Raw genomic sequence first — 18,514 nt, 5'->3', positions numbered from 1 at the left:
ACTAACTTGAAGCTGCAAGTCCAGTACCAGCTCACTCAAGCCATAGTAACACTTGACTTGAGATGGAAGCATTAAACTTAATTCTCCGGATTGCACAAGGCAGGCATTAAAGGAAGGGATGAGCAAATCTATCTTTCAGGCCCACTTACTGGAGTGGAGTGGAGGTTAGCTGAAATTGAATCGACTGTAAAAATAATGAAATAAATGATATCGGTCTTCTTTAAAAAGGGAATTGACTTCTACAGATTAATAGGAAGAAAATTATTTAAAAATCAGGCTTTATCACTAACATTTCCCCTACCCTCTAGAGAAGAAAGCCTCCAACTGGAACATTTTTGGCAGGTGAAGTGAAGTAAATTAGGCTATATGCTTTCCAACTCTATCCTAAAACAGGAAAAAAAAGAAAAAAAAACTAAACACCCCCCCAAAAAAATTTAAAAAAAAGACCAAAACAACAAAAAAACCAAATAATCCCCCCAAAACCAAACAAAAAACCCAAAAACCAAACCAGCCAACCAACAACCAAAAAAAAAAAAAAACCCCAAACAAATATAAAACCGAAACCCAAACCAAAATTTAAAAAGCCACCAAAAAAATCCCCACAGAAATCAAGATATGCAAACTCTACAACTAAACATGAGAAATGTTATCCCTTCATTCTGGAAGTACACAAGCAGTTTTGGAAGTCAAACTATGATTGCTTTTTGTGAGACATGACCTGTGAAACTATTTCTTCAAACTACAACTCAAACAAAGGAATATTGCAGTGATTATGCAGAAACTCAGTTCTTTTCCATCAAGAAGAAAGTCCTCCTTCTATCTTTCTTGGACTACTCCTACAGAGATGTAATTTGGAGAAAAGTGGGCAGCACTGGAGTCCTAGGGATTGCATACCTGGGTCTGTAACGTCACAACACACCAAGAGAAAATACTGCAAACAATAATTTAAAAAAACAAACCCTTTGGTCTTTAAAGGTGCTTTAAAGATGCACTGCTGGCACTACTAAACTCACACTGGCTGCCATCTAGATATTTTAGTACTACCCTAAGTACAGGTGATCCAAAGTCTTCTGCATCCACCACCATTTCAGGTTTTCACCAGCCATAGAAATGCAATCACAACCTGCCCCTATGGATGCTGTAAGGACTCCTCCACACAGTGGTATTTCAGATTTCCACATAAGGAGAAGTACTAATGTGAATATAAAGGAATAATTAATACTTTACACAAAGAGCACTGCCTCAGTATGAATGTTGGAGACTGGTTACAGGAAGAGTGCCACTCCCCAAAAAAAGCAGTAGAGGTGATGTATATTAAACATCACCATTCCTATTTCACCAACCATTGTATTTCTTCTATTCTACTAAAGTTCACAGTAGAATAAATCTTATCATCCATAAGTGGTTGCTAGGATTCTTAAGGCTGCCTTTTGTCACAAGGCCTTTAGAAGATTTTTAAAGGAGATGAGGAGATGTCAAGCAGGCAGCTAGACTTTTTTCCCCTGATAATAGAAATATTAATTAAATCACTCTTACAGGAAAAGGAAATAACTGCCACTTTACTATGTAAATATCACTATGTTCAAATTCTACTGTTCCCTTGAATAAGGAAAACGTTTTTATAGAAAAAGTAAAAAAAAAAACCCAGAACTGATTCTAAAGTTTGTGCTTCTAAGATTTATCTATTTTTCAAAATATATTAATTTTTAACTGTTATATTTGTTTCCACTTCTGGAATTTTCTTTTATAACTTTAATTTCAATAGCATAGAAGTTATTTCATAATCAATTCTTGCCTATCAATAAAGATGAGAACCACAGACTCTAGGTTTGTAAATTCCTCTCCATGTCCCACACTATGGTAATGATAATCTCCAAGAGTTTAAGTGCCTTCCCTCACTAAGCTTCAAAGCCTTAGACATGAAGAAGTAATCTTGATAAAATCTACCTGTCAAGGAGCAAGAGAAGATGGAGATGCCAACACAGCCCCTCTGAACAGCAAGGGTATATTAAGACACTAAAGGATGAGGATATCCAACTTTAAACAATCCAACCAGCAAGAGACACTTTCAACACCATTAATAGAACCATTTTGGTTTTGCCCAGTACAGTAGTTTAGATTTTGACCTTCTGAAATACTGAGGGTTTTGATTCTTCTCTGCTGTTTGCTAGAACACAGGCGAAACTGAAGGGAAAAAAACTATGGTTATCTAGACTTTTTCATTTGTTATTCCTCCCAAAATCCTTTATGTCCTGCAGAAGCCTTCCATTTTCCCAGAACTTTCCTCTTCAGGATTCTTCTACTCAGCCTTCATTCTACATCAACTTTTGGTGCCTCTCCAGCCCCTAGAGACATGACAGAAACAGGAACCCTGAGCTCCCTCCCTCCCTCCCACACACAAAAACCTGAGGCATCACATGAATCCTGTGGCTTGTCCCTCCCAGCTATTTTCATCTTCTGCCAGTGTCACAGCTGTGGTTCCAACACCTGGTTTGTCTGCATGTCTCACCACAGGCAGCTAAGCTGGCACAGAAAGACACCATTTCACCAGAAGAAAGGAGCAGGCAGAGACTCCAAGGCTGCAGCTAACTCCATCTCACACTCCTCCCTGAAAGCCTCCCACTCGCACCCAAAACCTGGCACTCTGCTGACCTGTTTCCCCATCTGAGGGGGCTGCTTTTACAACCAAACCACAACAACACTGCCCACAAATGTGCAGAGAACATCACGTGGCCCTACGTGTGTCTCTAGTAAGCTCCTCCTAGGCTGCTGAGAGCTAGCAAGCAGAACTCTGCATCGTGCTTTTTGGGTCAGAGCTCAAAAAGTTCTGGCTGTTTGACACAACAGGGCTACAATGTACTGCTTGGAGTCCCTGCAAAAACAAGGCACAGGTGTGCTCACTGCTGCTCCACACTACAACCCCTTTGGGGCAGAGCCAGCACAGCAAAGGACAATTCTTGATCTGAAGCCAGTGACAGGCCTGCTTTAGATACAGCAAAAAGTCCTCCATGTTAAAAAAAAAAAAAAAAAAAAGCAAAACAACAACAAAATCACAAACAAACTCCTCAAAAAACCCTCCACCCAACAAACAAAATCCCCAAACCTCTTAATGTTTCCAAAACAATGAAACTGAACATGCATCTTCTTAAAGAGGAATCTAATTAGTGAACTGGAGCATAAAGTCAAAATGTAAACCAATGTTTGCAGTACCGAAGAATGAGAAATACATAATTAGTGGCTATCCTCTCAGTCTGAAGCTGAAGATGTGTTATTCTGAAATGACTCCACTGTCAGTAGTTTCCAACTAAACGGAGGCAGAACTGCAACAGCAGCCTTCAAACTGAGTAGATCTGACTGCAGATTCAGGGTATGCACTCAGAAAGGTGATGCAATCCAGACTTACACACTGACATCTCTGAATGCTCGGAGCAAGGCGTGTTGTACAAATACAGAAATGTAGCTGTGGATGTAAACATTAAGGCAGACATTTATAGGCAAAGTTAAATTAAGCCCCACAAAGAATACAAAGCATACACTCATAGAACCAAAACCCTGTTAGGTGAAAAATTTCATCAGATATTTGTTTTTGAACTACATCTATGACAAGAAATAAATGACAATGTAAATTACCACAGCCACCTGGCAGGCAGGGAAATTTGCTGCAGGGAACAAACAGGTAGTAAATAAATAAATTAAGAATATGTTACCAGGCTTTGAGAGGAAGGGCTACAAGGAAATGGACTCTTTTCCCTCCAGCAGAGGTCACAGCAGTCAGTAGGAATTATTAGTATCATTCCCATAACACACGAACAAGCCAAGCTGCCAAGTAACTACACTGCAATAGTATTTCAAATCCTGAAGAAAATTTCTCTTCAGAAAAGGAAATTAAGCTCCTTCAAGAAACTACACTTGTCATTTAATCTCTCATTATATATTTTCCTTGTTGCACATCTAGTCTCGAAAGACCTCTGACAACCCTGCATTTTGATGCAGGGCTTTTCATTTTAGTGAAAGACACCAGCATAACACAATAGCGTCCTAGAAATTGTAGCCCATTTTTTTTCTTCTGGCAGATTGAAATTGTATAATCATGGCAAATTCATTAATAGAGAAGTTACAAATGGAGTGCATGGATGCCTGAAGGTTTAACATCTGTGAGTATCTTTTCCAACTGATCAAATGCCTGAGCTCACAACTCCCAAAGAGACTGCTGGTTCCTACTCTCATTTCTGACCACAGAAACTCCCACAAAGTAAAATAAGGCAAATTTTTATTTTTGTTTGCTCATATAACAAAGACTTACCCTGATGAATTGTGTTGTTATGATGTGTTTTGAAATGGATGGTAGTTGAAAAAACTGATCTTTGAAGGAAATGCTGTGCATGCAAAATGCTGATTTGCTAAGTAGTAACCTCTGTGTCTGTTTCTCTCAAATAACAGATTACCAATTACATTCAATCAATGAAACACTACAATTTACTATGGAGCACACCTATAGCTATTTCCAGACACCTCTTGTTAAAGTTGTTAATGTGTTTCTTGACAAAGAAAAAAAAACCCAACCCAATTAAATCCACCAGGTAAACCAGATTATACCCAAACCCGGTTTCCTCCTCTTGCTGAAGGAACTATTTGCTCTATTTGCACACCTGAATGTGGAACACACTAAATATCTGCCTGCTTCAGCTGGGAAACAATATAGAGCATAAACCCCAAATAAACCGGTGAGCTAAGTGGTCCCCTCACTATCTATTTCATATCTATTGTTTCAACATATTTAGTTGTAGCACCAAGGTTTTCCAGAAGGTAAATTTAGGATATACATTTTGGGAGAAAGTGGGAAGAATCAGTACCTAGTCACTTGCATTGGCATAGGTTGTAAATCTGGCACTGGATAGCATGTGATGGAAGAAAAATACATCAGAAACACTGAAATACTACTGCTGCTATGAAGGCTGCAGAAAATGAACAGCTCCTTGGACTGGAATGATGAAGAACATAAATTCTTCTAAGGATATTTTCCTCATACATACACCTTGTAGTGACAGAGATGTAACATCTATCTGCATCATCAAAATTTTATTTTACTTTTTTCTTTGTTTTCTCTTTTTTTTTTTTTTTTTTATTTTTTACAGCAAGAAGGCCATTTGGTCCATCAGTACATCTGGACTTTTAGACTATAATATTTCTCTTTCCTAAGCATCCAGGTGATCAGCTAGTTGTTGCTTTCTAGTTTTCAAATTTCTGCTGAAAAATTATTAAATAAGTAGATTATCTCATCTGTACTCTTATCTCATCTTACTCTTACCAGAAGCACCATGGCCACCCAACTGCCTCAGCTGCAAAGTAGCACAACTGTTTGCATCGAAGACCAACTCCATCTATTCTTTTGTCCAGGAGACATTCAGTAACAAACCTGTTCAGGTCACACCCTGCACATCCAGCAAATTGGGAATTAAAAGGACAGGCCAGACTGTCAGAGGGAGCAGCTCCTTAGTGACAGCACCACTGTGGTAGCAAGAGCCATTTCACAGAAATCTTAACTTCAACAACACATGGCCATGAGCTCCAGGCATGATGCATGAAGCAAGGGAATAAAATCTCTAGCTATGCTGAAAGATCAAGAGGTACAGGGCTATGTACTATGTACACCTACTTTTTCCTTTTAACAGTATTTGGGATGTTTTTCCTTTTCCCCCTTCAAATACAGATGCTCGCAGTTCTAGCAGCACAGGAAGCACATCCCAATGTGTAGAGAACAGATCACAGTCTGTTCTTCCCTCAGGAACCAGGAGTCTCATTTTTGCCTACACACCTGGCTCTTCACGTCCCTGGGGACCAGGGGGCAACACTTCTCACCTTCCTTGCCCTCTTCAGGATGGCTGTAGCTGCCAAATCCCTGTCAAACAGTGCTTAAGGGGTTGACATTTGACTTTTTGGCCAAGAGGTCCACTGCTCAAGCAGCTGCTCCTTTCTTTTGGGAAAAAGCAGGCACTGGATAGAAACCTTTTGCATTTCTGATTCTGACATACCATCAGACAGGACACACTTGTAAGGCACAGACCAGTTTCAAGAATATGCTCAGTGCTCTGTAACTGAAGAAAAAAACCCGTAAATTTAAAACAAAATTATAAAAGAAAAAGAAAACAATAGCTGTGTCATAAAAATGTTTCACAAGATATGAGTTATCTATAAAGAACAGATGCCAGAGATGTTATATCCTTATGAAATCCAGTGCTATTCTGAAGGGCTTTGTTGTTTTGGAACCTCCTTGAAACTGAAAACCAAATTAATTTATTCAAAAATATTACCCAATTACACTTGCTGCTGCTAACTCCAACTGTTGGGGAAATGTGAACACAAATAAGTGTGAAGTTATCTGGTCTCAGACTATAGTTTTCCATAGAAAACTATGGAAACTTATTTATCTGAACTAAGAGGGCCACAAAGATGCACCTATTTTACTGAAGAGTGATCCAATGATCACAAGCAAAGTTAAGAACTACTAAAAGTTTATGTGAAAACAGAGGGAACAAAGTCATCCTGAAGTCATGATCCAGCCCAGTTAAATGTACCACCACCCCTTGCTATACCATTTCTCTTAGCAAATGCCCTCTAAACCAACCACGACTCACATCAGCCGACGTTCCTCTTCAGAAGCCTGACACAGATATGCCCTTTCTGCAGCCCTGCTTCCAGCATCCACATACATTCACCACTCCCCTTCCTTTCCTTCCCTATGATTGTGCTTTTTAAATAGACAATGAATTTTAAACTCCTTAAGGATTGTTTTTCAAATAACCCAGGTTTTCAATGCTGTCAAACACTCAGACACATTGGCAATATGGAAAAGGATGTTACAGACAGCCTCAGAAAGGAGGAATAAAAATTTTTATGCCATTTTTTTTCCCCACTTGGTCTCATAGATGCACACTTCCACTGCACTGTTTCCTATCTCTTCTGAAGTCCAAGCAAGCCCAAAGACAGCAAACAGCTCTTAGAAATCCAAAATGCTTCATACATATTTCACTTGAACATTGCCCTCAGAGAGCCTGTGGGAGGTATTCCGAAAAGCAATCTTTGGTTTAGTGATGCTTGTCCCCTCTAGCTTGATCTATTGCTGACACAGAAAAAGTGACTCTTCCAAGGAACGGGATGCAGAAACTAGTATCTTTCTTGGGCAGTGAACTCCCTTTTGGAAGAGCCATTTTCTCTCCCTTGACCATGAGAAGAGCGGGGAGAATGTTCTCTGAAGGATTTTACATGCATTATCATCACTGAAGACCCTTCTTAGCTACTGCTACAGATGACTCCTCACTTAAATTTCTAGCCATATTCTCCTACACCTCCCTACCTAAATCCATCACTCAGCTGTTGCTCTCTAAATATAGCATGCTAACAACTATGAAAGGTGTTGCTAAATATATTTAGTTTACCTAAATGATCCTTACTCATCAGTGCCACGTGCAAGTCTGCTATTACTGGATAGCTTGCTACTAACAGAAAAATAAGGAACCTTTTCATAATGCAGTTAAGTTACAGAGGAAACAGGTGAATATAAATATAATTAAGATTAGTTTATGACAGAATCTGTCACTGAGAATCTTAAATGGAGACTCTTCACTGCAGCTTAGCAGCTCTTGTAAGCAAGATGCCCACGTTGCAGAGTCTTGTGTGCTTTTAAAATGATATAATGAACTCACTAGCCTGTAAGAGAAAGTATGTCTAAATCTACTATAAAAGTCTATTCCATTTACTAAGTCATTAGCATCCTTTCCCATAGTGCAGAGTTTCACTACAGAAATTATTCCAAAAGAAGTCCAGGTTCATAGAATATGGCAGCAAGTATTGGGCATAAACCCCTGGACAAACTGGATGAAGTCCCACTGTATTAATTCCATGTAGAATAACACATTTTCAAGCTGGATCTGAGAGCTTTCTCACAGTCATGTATCAGTGCCAGAAAGAAGCACATTAAAGGGCTGCAAAGCTAAAAATAAAAGTCCTTTAAATAATACAGAGCTAATGAATTGCTGCATCATAAACGAGAAAGACTGGTCAGCCACTGATTTACATGAGAACACCACAAGGACTGAAAGCAGTAAGAACACAGCATGCAGACTTGAAAAAGAAGTGCTGTTTAGAAGTTTCTTCATCTAGCCATATTATACACTTTGAAAATGATTACAAACCCCAGTTATAAGCAGGAAGTGTCAGATGTTCTGACACTATCTTTCTCACACACCACTCAAAACAAAGTTCCTTTACTACCCTTGATTTAAAGGTGAAATTTCATTGCTGAAAATAGCATAAGGTGGAAGTTTACTGAGTGCTTTGAGACAAACAATGAAATGCATAATTTATTCTAATATTTCTTCTGAAATATCCTATGAAGTCTGTAGATCCTCTTCCTTCTCCTCCAGTCACAACCTTCCCATGAGAACTCCTCTCTAGCCTGAGTAAAACCAACTAACACCATGTCTTTTAACAATAAATTTCACTTTCCAACTCACAATAGCAAGTTCTGTGCCTTCACTTTCCAAAATGCCACACTTCCACCCATATTTTCCAGATTTTTAAATAGCACAATTAAAAAAAAGGTTCATCCAGAAGTTCATCCTTTCTGCTAGAAGAACTGAAAAGAACTCACACAGAAATTTCCTTTAATTCTCCCTAAACAGATGGAAGACTAAAAGAACTCTCCAGCTTGGAGTGAGTTTTTCAAAACTTCACATGGCCTACCAAAATATACTATAAATGCCATATACAGGCTTAAAATTTTAAACTGGAAAGAATATATAAGGGAACTGCTGATCTTTAAGCAGCAAGGAGAATACCACAATCTGATTGTTACTCTGCTGCCAGAACCCAGCACAACACAGTCCCTTTCTACTCCTACCACCTCTACTCCAACCACAAAAAAAAAGACAAACAAAAACCAAACAAATAAAAATCACCAAGTGATACCCTATAATTCCTCTACAATCATAAATTTTCCAGGAACAAATCATAGTTATTTCTTACATTACCCTGATGTAATGCTAGCCTTGGCTCACCTGACCTCCTGACACCATCCCAGTCTTACCCCAATTAGCCAGGAGGCTGCCAGCTATCAAGGCAAGAGAGGTCGGAGTTTAGTTTCTATATTGAGAGAAAGCATACATGCATACATATACATGTGTGATGATCTACAATTGTGAGTTTGTATTTACAAGTGAGGGCTGTAGAGTCAGGTCAAGCACACCTAAAATACCAGAAATGTTGGGGTTTTTTTACAATCACTGTGCAGACACCAATATTTTAGATTAAAACAGGAAAAAAAATCCTATAGAATTTGTGGAAACATTAATGGCTTACTAGTTGTCACCCTGTAACAAACAGGTCCTAAAACAAATCAAAAAATATGAGAGAGAAATTATTCTGTTTTCCAGATTCTTGGTTGACTTTTGACAGAATTTCATTCACCAAGAAAAAAATAACCAGATAAAAAATTGTTTCTCAATCCAGGTAGGCAGGTAGCTCTTTGTGTTTGCAAGCCCAAAATCATCAGAAAACCAAAACATTTTCCTCAAAGTCAGAAAGCTCAGTAAAGGAATTCAGTGCTCAGATTTCAATCACCAATTTTAAAAACTGCACATTATAGAGGACAACTGCTCTGTCCAAACGACAGATACAGTGCTCTTTTGTACTTCTTCACCCAAATTCTTGTCATATATCCCATGCTCTGCACTTTGAAAATGTAGCAGCATGAGTCCAAATTAAAACTTGTTCACAGCTAAGAACTGTTTGTCTTTCAGTGCGCTTTAATGTACTCTCAATTCGAGGATACACTACTAAAATTGTTATTGAAATTAAAGTTCTCCTGGAAATTGCTGTGGAACTTTTTTCTCTTCTCGCATCCAACAACATGTTGGAATATTTATTCTTAAACAATAATTATAACAAACAGTAATAATTCTGTCAAAGTTTAAAAACAAAACTCACATAAACTGTGAAACCAAGCTGGAAAGTTGTAAAGCTAGATTTAGTGTTTTCATATACATTTTTTGAGTGTTTCAAGCAAGCTAACTACTCAAACTCTGGTCTAGCCATCTCGTTTTCTGCAAGTTCTCCCTTTCAGTTTTCATGTTTCAGTAAAAAATACCTAATAGAAGCAAAATGCTTATAGAAAGAAGCTATAATGAGCATAAATATCACTAAACTTAAATTTTCAATCAAAAATAATGAAAAAAATCATAATGGAAAGGTGTTATCCTACCCACAGGCAAAGCTATAGACGAGCAAGCTTAATTCCCATGTTTCATTAAGTTTTTGGTTTTTTTTGGTAGCACTGCTGAAATGGGACCCCTGGAACACTCCAGCTGCTGACAGGAATTTTTTTATTCTTTTCTTAAAAGACATTCATGTGCATGGATGGACAAGAACAAGCCATGTCAGACTCTGTACACTAAAAAGCAATCTAGTTACAAAAGCTGGAAGCAATGTTTTGCCATGTTACGTACTATGGCCTGATTTTCATATCACAAATGGATCCTGCCCTTCTTCAAGATACAACAACACACAGAAAAGTGCTTTTTTCTTTTTCTCACTCCCATCAAACTCTCCCCTTCTAAAAATATCCTTTGCCCAGAGCTAACCAAAGAGATGTATCAGCAAATATTGCTGTTCCCACTACTGGGAAAGTCCATCCTCCATCATATTCTGCAGAGTCTATCAAAAATTCACATTTCGATCAGCAAGTGGTTTATAAAAGACAAAAAAAATGCAATTACACATCTCATGTCATGTCAAAGGATTTGACCTTCAGCCCTACATCACTGCTGCTGCAAAGGACCCTGCTTCCTTACAATACTGGACTGCTGCTTTCTCACGTCTCTCAGTGAAGCCTCCAGAGGCTAATTATCTCAACTACATGTTTGTCAATACAGCTTTTAAAACTCTACACAATGCATCAGGTTCACAGAAGGAGAACTGTAATTGTTGGTGGTCACTTCAGAGCACAGCAGAATCCTGTTGAAGCTTTAATACACTCAGCCTTTATTCTAGGAAAAGTTCATGCTCCTGAATTCGAGAACTGGAGCCCTACTCCATGAAGTCTGGAAACCATCCAGCAGTGGGATAGGAATGGGGCTGATTAATTTTTTTTTCCTCAGCACTTTGTTAAATGAACTCTATTCCAGTTTTTAAAATTACTGTGCTCAATCTTTATAAAGAAATGTTCTGCATTGTAGATTTGTTATAGTTCAGCACTTTGGCTTGGATCAGAAATAAAATACAAGCACAGTAAACAAGTGCACTTTAGCTCTGCCAGACAGTTATGAGCTATAGCTCATCAATAGAAAATAAAATAAAAATTTTAAAAACACCAAAAACAACAACAACAAACCCCCCCCCCCAAAAAAAAAAAAAACCAAAACAAAAAAAGCCCCAACAAAACAAAAAAAAACCCTACTCGGCTCTAGAGAAGACTTTTGTTCACAGATTAAGTATTTAAAACTTGAGGGACAAAAATAATTCCCAGACCCAACAACAGCACACATCTGAGTTTGTGCATATGCACGTAAATATATAAAAGTAATCCTGAGATACTTATTCATCTCTGAAACACCTGTGGTTTTCTCCCAAGAACCCATGTGAAATTAGAACCTATTTTCTCTGTCTGAAGTAGAAATGCACCAGAAATCAGACAAAACACAACTTACAAACAATACACAAGTTTCAGTCACAAATGCATATTGGCTCCCTCTGGTAATGCCACCAGCCTTTGCAGAGAAATGGTTCTTTGGATTCATTATTTTCTTTCTCATTTAGCATTTTCTGTCTCTGCATCTCTGTGCATTAATAGATTAGGAAATTCCCCAACTCCATTTCCTTGAATCCATTATCCTCATATGCAATTTTATTTCACATGAAGTCTGTGGAAAACAGGAACAGAACAGCTGGCTGTTGTTTCTGCATCAAAGTCAATACTGTGGCTTTAGTCCATCCATTGAAGGAGGCAATAAGCACCAAACTCACCTTGTATATAGCAGCTGCCCCAAAGAAAGAAAAGCTTATGACAAGGGTAATTCAGAAATCAGCTGGAAGTCCATAACCTTGAACAAATTATTAGTAGTCTTGTAGATTTCCTCTGCAAACCTCAAATAAGTCGTTTTAATAGTTCTTCAGGAAAAAAGAAAATGCCTTGAAGATTTCACAAATTCAGCTTTGCAGAACAGTGATTTCTTTGGTGCAATAGCTACCTACTTAGAACAGGAAATGCTACAAGACTAAGAAATGTCAGTTTCCACTTCATCATTTTCATGTATTGCCTATTACTGCTTTCTAGTCTCCCAGTAAAGGGGTTTCAGTCCAAAACATTGATATACGTATTCTACAAGGCCCAGGAAAATATCAGTAATGATATACACACTAGTATGGTGCCACTTTACTTCAAAATAGAATTATGTACAGCATTTGTTTTCTGAGCAAGCATCCACTCAGCATTAATTTCCCAGCTACCAAGAAGGAGGAAAAAAAAACTAAAACAAACAAGTCCACCACTATGTCATCCTTAAAGTATAATCATATATTTTTCCCCCTAATTATTAAGTTAAGAGCAAGGTAACAATTTCCCCATACTACTATCAAACTATGAAACCACTGAAAGAGACTCCACCATGAAACAGCATACAAAAAAGCTCTGAAAAAACATGAGAAATCTGATAACTGAGATACGTACAATTTTCACTCCTTAGCCTCATATTATCCATTTGAAATATAGCTAAAGCGCATCATATACAAAACATTTTGCAAAACCTAAGAGATTGTCAACCCACAACAACCTAGAGCAGTTTTGTTTGACAAAGCATTTTCACATCAACTGTTTCCCCACATCACCTCTGCATTGCCTACCCTTTCATGAAGTTGGAGATACCATCTCTAAGTGGCACCAAGCCACTGAAGTCCAGTGAGGTGCTCTAGTGACCACACAGAGATGTAAGTATTACAGCTCAATCACTGCAGGCACAAGGGAATGGAGAATGTGATACAAGATGATTTTCCTGATGCTCCACCATGGCTGGACCCTCTCTGCACCCACCTCGGAGGAAGTACCAGCAGCCCCCACGATCTGTATGGATGTCCCCACTGCCCCAGCCAGCTGCTGACCACTGGCTTTTGAAGCAGAAGGGCTACACACCATTTCTGTCCACCAGTGCCATAGAGCCAGAGATTACAGTGCTCTCGTGCCGTTCACAGCCCCAAGATCACTTGTTCAGCATTCCTGAAGCAATTTCACTGTAATAGGTACTTGAAGAAGTTTTTATTTTTAATTAATAGCAAAAAATATGCTAAAAACTCTTGGAAATCTTCTTTATAAAATGGAAGATGTGTATTAATTATCATGCACCAAAGATTATATTATTATATTAAACCTCATGATCATATTACAGAATCATAGAACAACATGATATCATAGTCCACAACTAAAAAAAATTCATAAGCACCACATCTACAGGTCCTTGAAATATCTCCAGGTGTGGTGATTACAGGCATTTTTCATTATACAGTTTCACTAAAACTGAGAAATCAAACTTGTCTGACACCATAAACACACACAAATTTTCAATTTATTTCTCTTACAATAAATAATTTTCTTCTTTTTCTCTTCTTCTTTTTATTAAATATTTGATACCAGGTGCTAAAATTATTTCTTTCTATTTAGGGTTTATGGTACCTCTTTTTTGTTTCTGAAACAATACAGCTAGCTCCTGAAATTCAGAAACAGTTTTCTCAGCTAACTGAGAACTAGAGAATCCTACAGACTGCAGCTTAGATGGTCAATGGGCAGAAGTTTATCCAGATCTTCTTTAGAAACCAAAGATTTATTTTTCTACAAAGAGATTTTTTAAAGTATATGCATAAACACACATAAGAAATGCACTGATTTATTTATGACCTTCCAATTAACTTTATGCCTTTTCCTCCAAGCCCAAAGCTAATCCTTAATATGGAAGTGACATTTACATTTTCTGCATCTTAAGTTTTGAGTGGGCAAAAGGCTAGCCAAAAACCTCACAAAAAAGTATGACTGCAAAAGTATTTTCAAAGACTAAGAAAAATTTTACAAGACCACCTGATCTGCAGCAAGAACTTTATTGTCCTGTTGCTACTTTCTGCAATGTCTATAGCCTCATCATCCCTTTTCATATCCATAAAGCATTAACTTCAATGAACTGTTTTCATTAGCAAATGACTATTCAGTTTCTTAGAAACTCTATGCAAAAAATACTGAGTCATAATTACCCTTTAATTTCACTCACAGCATTTTCCCCAACAGCTGCAGCATTCCCTTCAATGAAATCTGACTGATGTTTACTGCATATACTCAACCAAATACAAAATCCAGTAGTTTAGTACAACTGCATCCATTCAAGGACCTTATACTTCCTTCACAGATTAACAGCAACACCCTAAAGCCAAAGGATTTATAATTCAAAATTTTTCTTCAGGATCTGAAAGGAAAACTTTGTCACCAAACACTGAAGCTCTTGCACAAAAGTAGCTGTCTTCAGACATTAAACCACCTCTCTTTCCCTAAAAAAATCCTGGAGAGTTACTGCATCTATGAGAACAGCTGTGCAGAAAGGTAGCTCATGTCCACTTTCAAACTGACCAGTTGCCAGGAAGGGCTAAGCTTGGTCCTTCCTAGAGCATGAGCACAACTTTGAGTCTTTTCCCTTTCTGTAGCTCCCAGATGGGTGTGAAAATGGCCAAAAACCATCCTGAATTACTACAGCATGAACTTTAAAAGTAGTTTCAAATACAAAATGTAGTTTATAACACACCCAGAGATATTCTTTATGTTCTCTGACAAATATGAATACTGTAAATATTGATTGAAAACTGCCTGACAGCTCTCCTAGAAACAAATGTTTAAAATGTTTAGAAGTGAAAGATGGACATGCAGAGCTGCCAAAAGACTGGTTAGTTTTGTAGAACTAGAACCCTTTGAGCTTATCAGCAGAATCAACTATATCATGATATTGAAAGCATCCTGTTTATACACATGGGCTGTCATCACCTTCGTCTTTCTTATAGGTAGTCAGAAAAAATTAACTCTTACTTCCCAGGGCAGTTATGGACTCATCATTGCTGGAGGTGTTCAAGGCCAGGCTGTATGGAGCTCTGAGTAACCTGCTCTAGTGGAAGTTTTGTCTGCCCATGGCAGGGGTGTTGGAAATAGATGATCATTAAGACCTCTTCCAACCCAAACCATTATATGATTCTATAAAACTTGATGTTAAGATGTGGTCACTAGAGCACCTCATTAGAGCAAAATATTGCTCTAATGTTAATTAAAATTTTAAATTCTATTCACTATTTGGATTCTGGACAAGACAGTAAGGCAGTTTTGCAAGCAAAAATAAAACATTTACCCATGCAAAGCCAAAACCAACAATTTTAGAAAAGGAGCAGGGCTTCAGTGGTGACATGACAACATATCACTTAGAAATAAACAAAAGCATTAATCATCAGATTTCAGAAAAGCAAGAAACTATGTTCTGGTACTGAAAGTTAATTAACATTTAAGATAGCATTGGGATTTGACTCCCAGTTTTCAAAAAAAGAGTTCAAAATGTGTTGATTTGAAAATAAAATAGTTTTTTCAATATTCCAACAAACAACTCCCAAACAGTGACACAACAGCATAAAATTCAGTGCAATCAAAACCTGCCATGCATATGGGATAGGAAGAAGCTGTTGTAATGGGTTTACCCTGGCTGGGTGCCAGACACCCACCGAAGCTGCCCTATTGCTCCTCTCCACAGCTGGACAAAGGAGAGAAAACATAACAAAGGGTTCATGGGTTGAGCTAAGGACAGAGGCATCACTCACCAAATACCATCACAGGCAAAACAGACTCTGATTGGAAATAACTGCATTTCTTACTAACAAAATCAGGGCAGGATAATTAAAAATAAAATAAATCTTAAAAAAACACCTTTCCCCCACCTTTCCCTCCTTCCCAGCTCTACCTTTGCCCCTGCAGTGCTGCAGGGAGAAATGGAATTGGGATTATGGTCAGTTCATCACAAGTTGCTCCTGATGCTGCTCAGGGAAAAGAGTTCTTCTTCTCCAGCAGGAGGTTCCTCCCACGGAGACACTTCCCCATGAACTGCTCCAATGTGGGTAACACTTCCATACTGTGCAGTCTTTCAGACAGAACCTGCTCCAGCATGGGTCCCCCATGGACTCGAAAGTCCTACCAGGAAACCTGCTCTAGTGTGGGCTCCTCTCTCCATGGGTCTCCACAGGGTCCCTCTCAGACATCCACCTGCTCCAGCGTGGATCTCCTCCACAGCCTGCAGGTGGATCTCTGCATCCCCATGGTTCTCCATGGGCTGCCAGGGCAGAGTTGCTTCACCACAGTCTTCACCATGGGCTGCAAGGGAATTTCAATTTTGGCGCCTGGAGCAGCTCCTGCCCCTCGTTCACTGGTCATAATTGTGCCTCTCACATATTCTCACTCTGCTCTTCTCTGGCCACAATTACATCTAGGTAATAACTTTTTTCCCTTTTTAAATATGTTAACATAGAGGCATTACTATCATTCTGGACTGGCTCAGTCTTGGCCAGTGGTGTGTCCATCTTGGAGCTATCAGGAATTGGCTCTGCCAGACACAGGGAAGCTTCTGGCGGCTTCTCACAGAATCCACCCATGTAGCTCCCCTGCTACCAGGTCCTGGCCACCCAAACTGGATACAGCTGCCCCATCCAGGAAGGATTAGTGTATTTCAGCCTTGTAATCAGTATTGAAAATGGTGCAAGTTTCAACATGCATCACTTTTTTCCCCTCTCAAACACCAGCACATGACAGACTGCCTGTTGTTTCACACTGTACCAATAAACACAGTCAAATCCAGAGCATCTGACAACCATGGGGGCAGCAAAGCAATGCCATGGACCAGAATAATTCTCTAGGCCTTATGCCATGCCTTTTTCCATCATAGGCCCTTTCACTCAAAATTGATCACATCCAGGGTTTTCAAAATTAGCTGCAGTAAAAGAGATGATAGGAATGAGTATTTAAACAAATCCTTGTGAAAATTAGTAAGCTATGTTCTGCTCACATAATACTTTCATTCAAACATAAAATCAAACCATGTCATCTGGAAACCTATTAACAGATACATGGGAAACTCACAGGAAGCATTTACCTAGCTCTGGAGCGCACCTTACAGTCTTAGGATTTCAGATTTCCTCTGTTTCAAGTGTTACTGCAGTAAATACACACACAGAGCCCAATGCAAGATTGTTTTCCCTAGTACAGAAAATGACAACAACAAAACCAAACCAAAACAAACAAAAACAAACAAAAGAACAAAAACAAAACAAAATAAAATCCCATTCCAGTACCGAAGTGCTTCAGAGGCTGCATAAACTTATCGACCTAATTTACTCCCAGTAATGACAGCAGGGCCACCTGGTTTCTGCCATTCACCTGAGACCACTAATGTAATCAAATTGTCCAAGGAAGCACGTACAGAACATGTCACTGCTTAAAACTTCTGTATACTAAATCATCCAAACAGAGGCAGTCAATCCCAAGATTAGCTGCACGTGAGTTTGTATTATTCCTTCAGGAACCTCCAATCCAGAATGTCCATGGAAGAATATGTAAGCAATCTGAAGTCAGTGCCACTAATACAAGCACTATACATATTTGTTTTGCATAGACAATTCAATACCAGCTCTAGACATATATAGCATGTATTTATATACAGAAATGACATGCATACACACATACATTTTTAAAGTAAAACACTGCTATTTGAGTATTTTCCTAGATCTGCTCTCCTGAGGAAATATTGCCAACTACTTTCACTACATAAGGAAGATCTCACAACCAGAACACAAACTTTCACTGCAGCAGTTAATTTACAAGACTTTTTATTCTATCTCTGAGAAAGAAAAGGGAAAAGTAAACAAATTAAATAATAAAAAATAGTAAATCATCATAAAATCCTGAAAAGACTTCTTTCAATATTAAAAAAATAAAATTATAAACAGAGAGAATGTGCCTGCAGAGAAAGAGAAGCAAATAACACCTCAAATGCATTTGTAACACAAGACTTCCCCTAATGTTTCAGACACCACTAAAGAGGAGCCCTGCTGAAATAGTGAATCAATTTATTTCTGACATTCAGCTATATAGAGAGGTGGTGACTCTGTGTGTGTGTCTATTGCAAGGTTGGAGAGTTAAACCAGTGTAAAATTAGGATACCCCAAAATTCCTTGGTTCTTCTAAATCTCTTCACTGTGAGAACAATGCAAGACCAGACCTAGTGTCCACATACAGCCTTATCTTTTGTTTCTAAAATTTAAAAATTATGCTTTTAAATATGCCTAAGGAACTGCAAGATGACCCTGTGCTTCACCCAAAAGAGTGACTGTGACTTTCCCCCATGCAGCCCCTCAGTACATTAAGGAGAAACTTAGCAAGTTCAGTGAGGTCTGTTATTTTTGAAAC

The 18,514-nt window shown here is 38.5% G+C and overlaps 1 protein-coding gene across 9 annotated transcripts in view; it reads right to left on the bottom strand.

The window, feature by feature from the left end:
• Positions 1-18,514, bottom strand: part of FRMPD4 (FERM and PDZ domain containing 4) — a 392,028-nt gene that overhangs the window by 166,287 nt on the left and 207,227 nt on the right. The window lies entirely within an intron of this gene.

The sequence above is a fragment of the Taeniopygia guttata genome, chromosome 1 (genome assembly GCF_048771995.1).
Source record: "Taeniopygia guttata chromosome 1, bTaeGut7.mat, whole genome shotgun sequence".
NCBI classification, from domain to species: Eukaryota; Metazoa; Chordata; class Aves; order Passeriformes; family Estrildidae; genus Taeniopygia; species Taeniopygia guttata.
The sequence above is the reverse complement of the archived record's forward strand: the minus strand, read 5'-3'. Positions and strand labels throughout refer to the sequence as shown.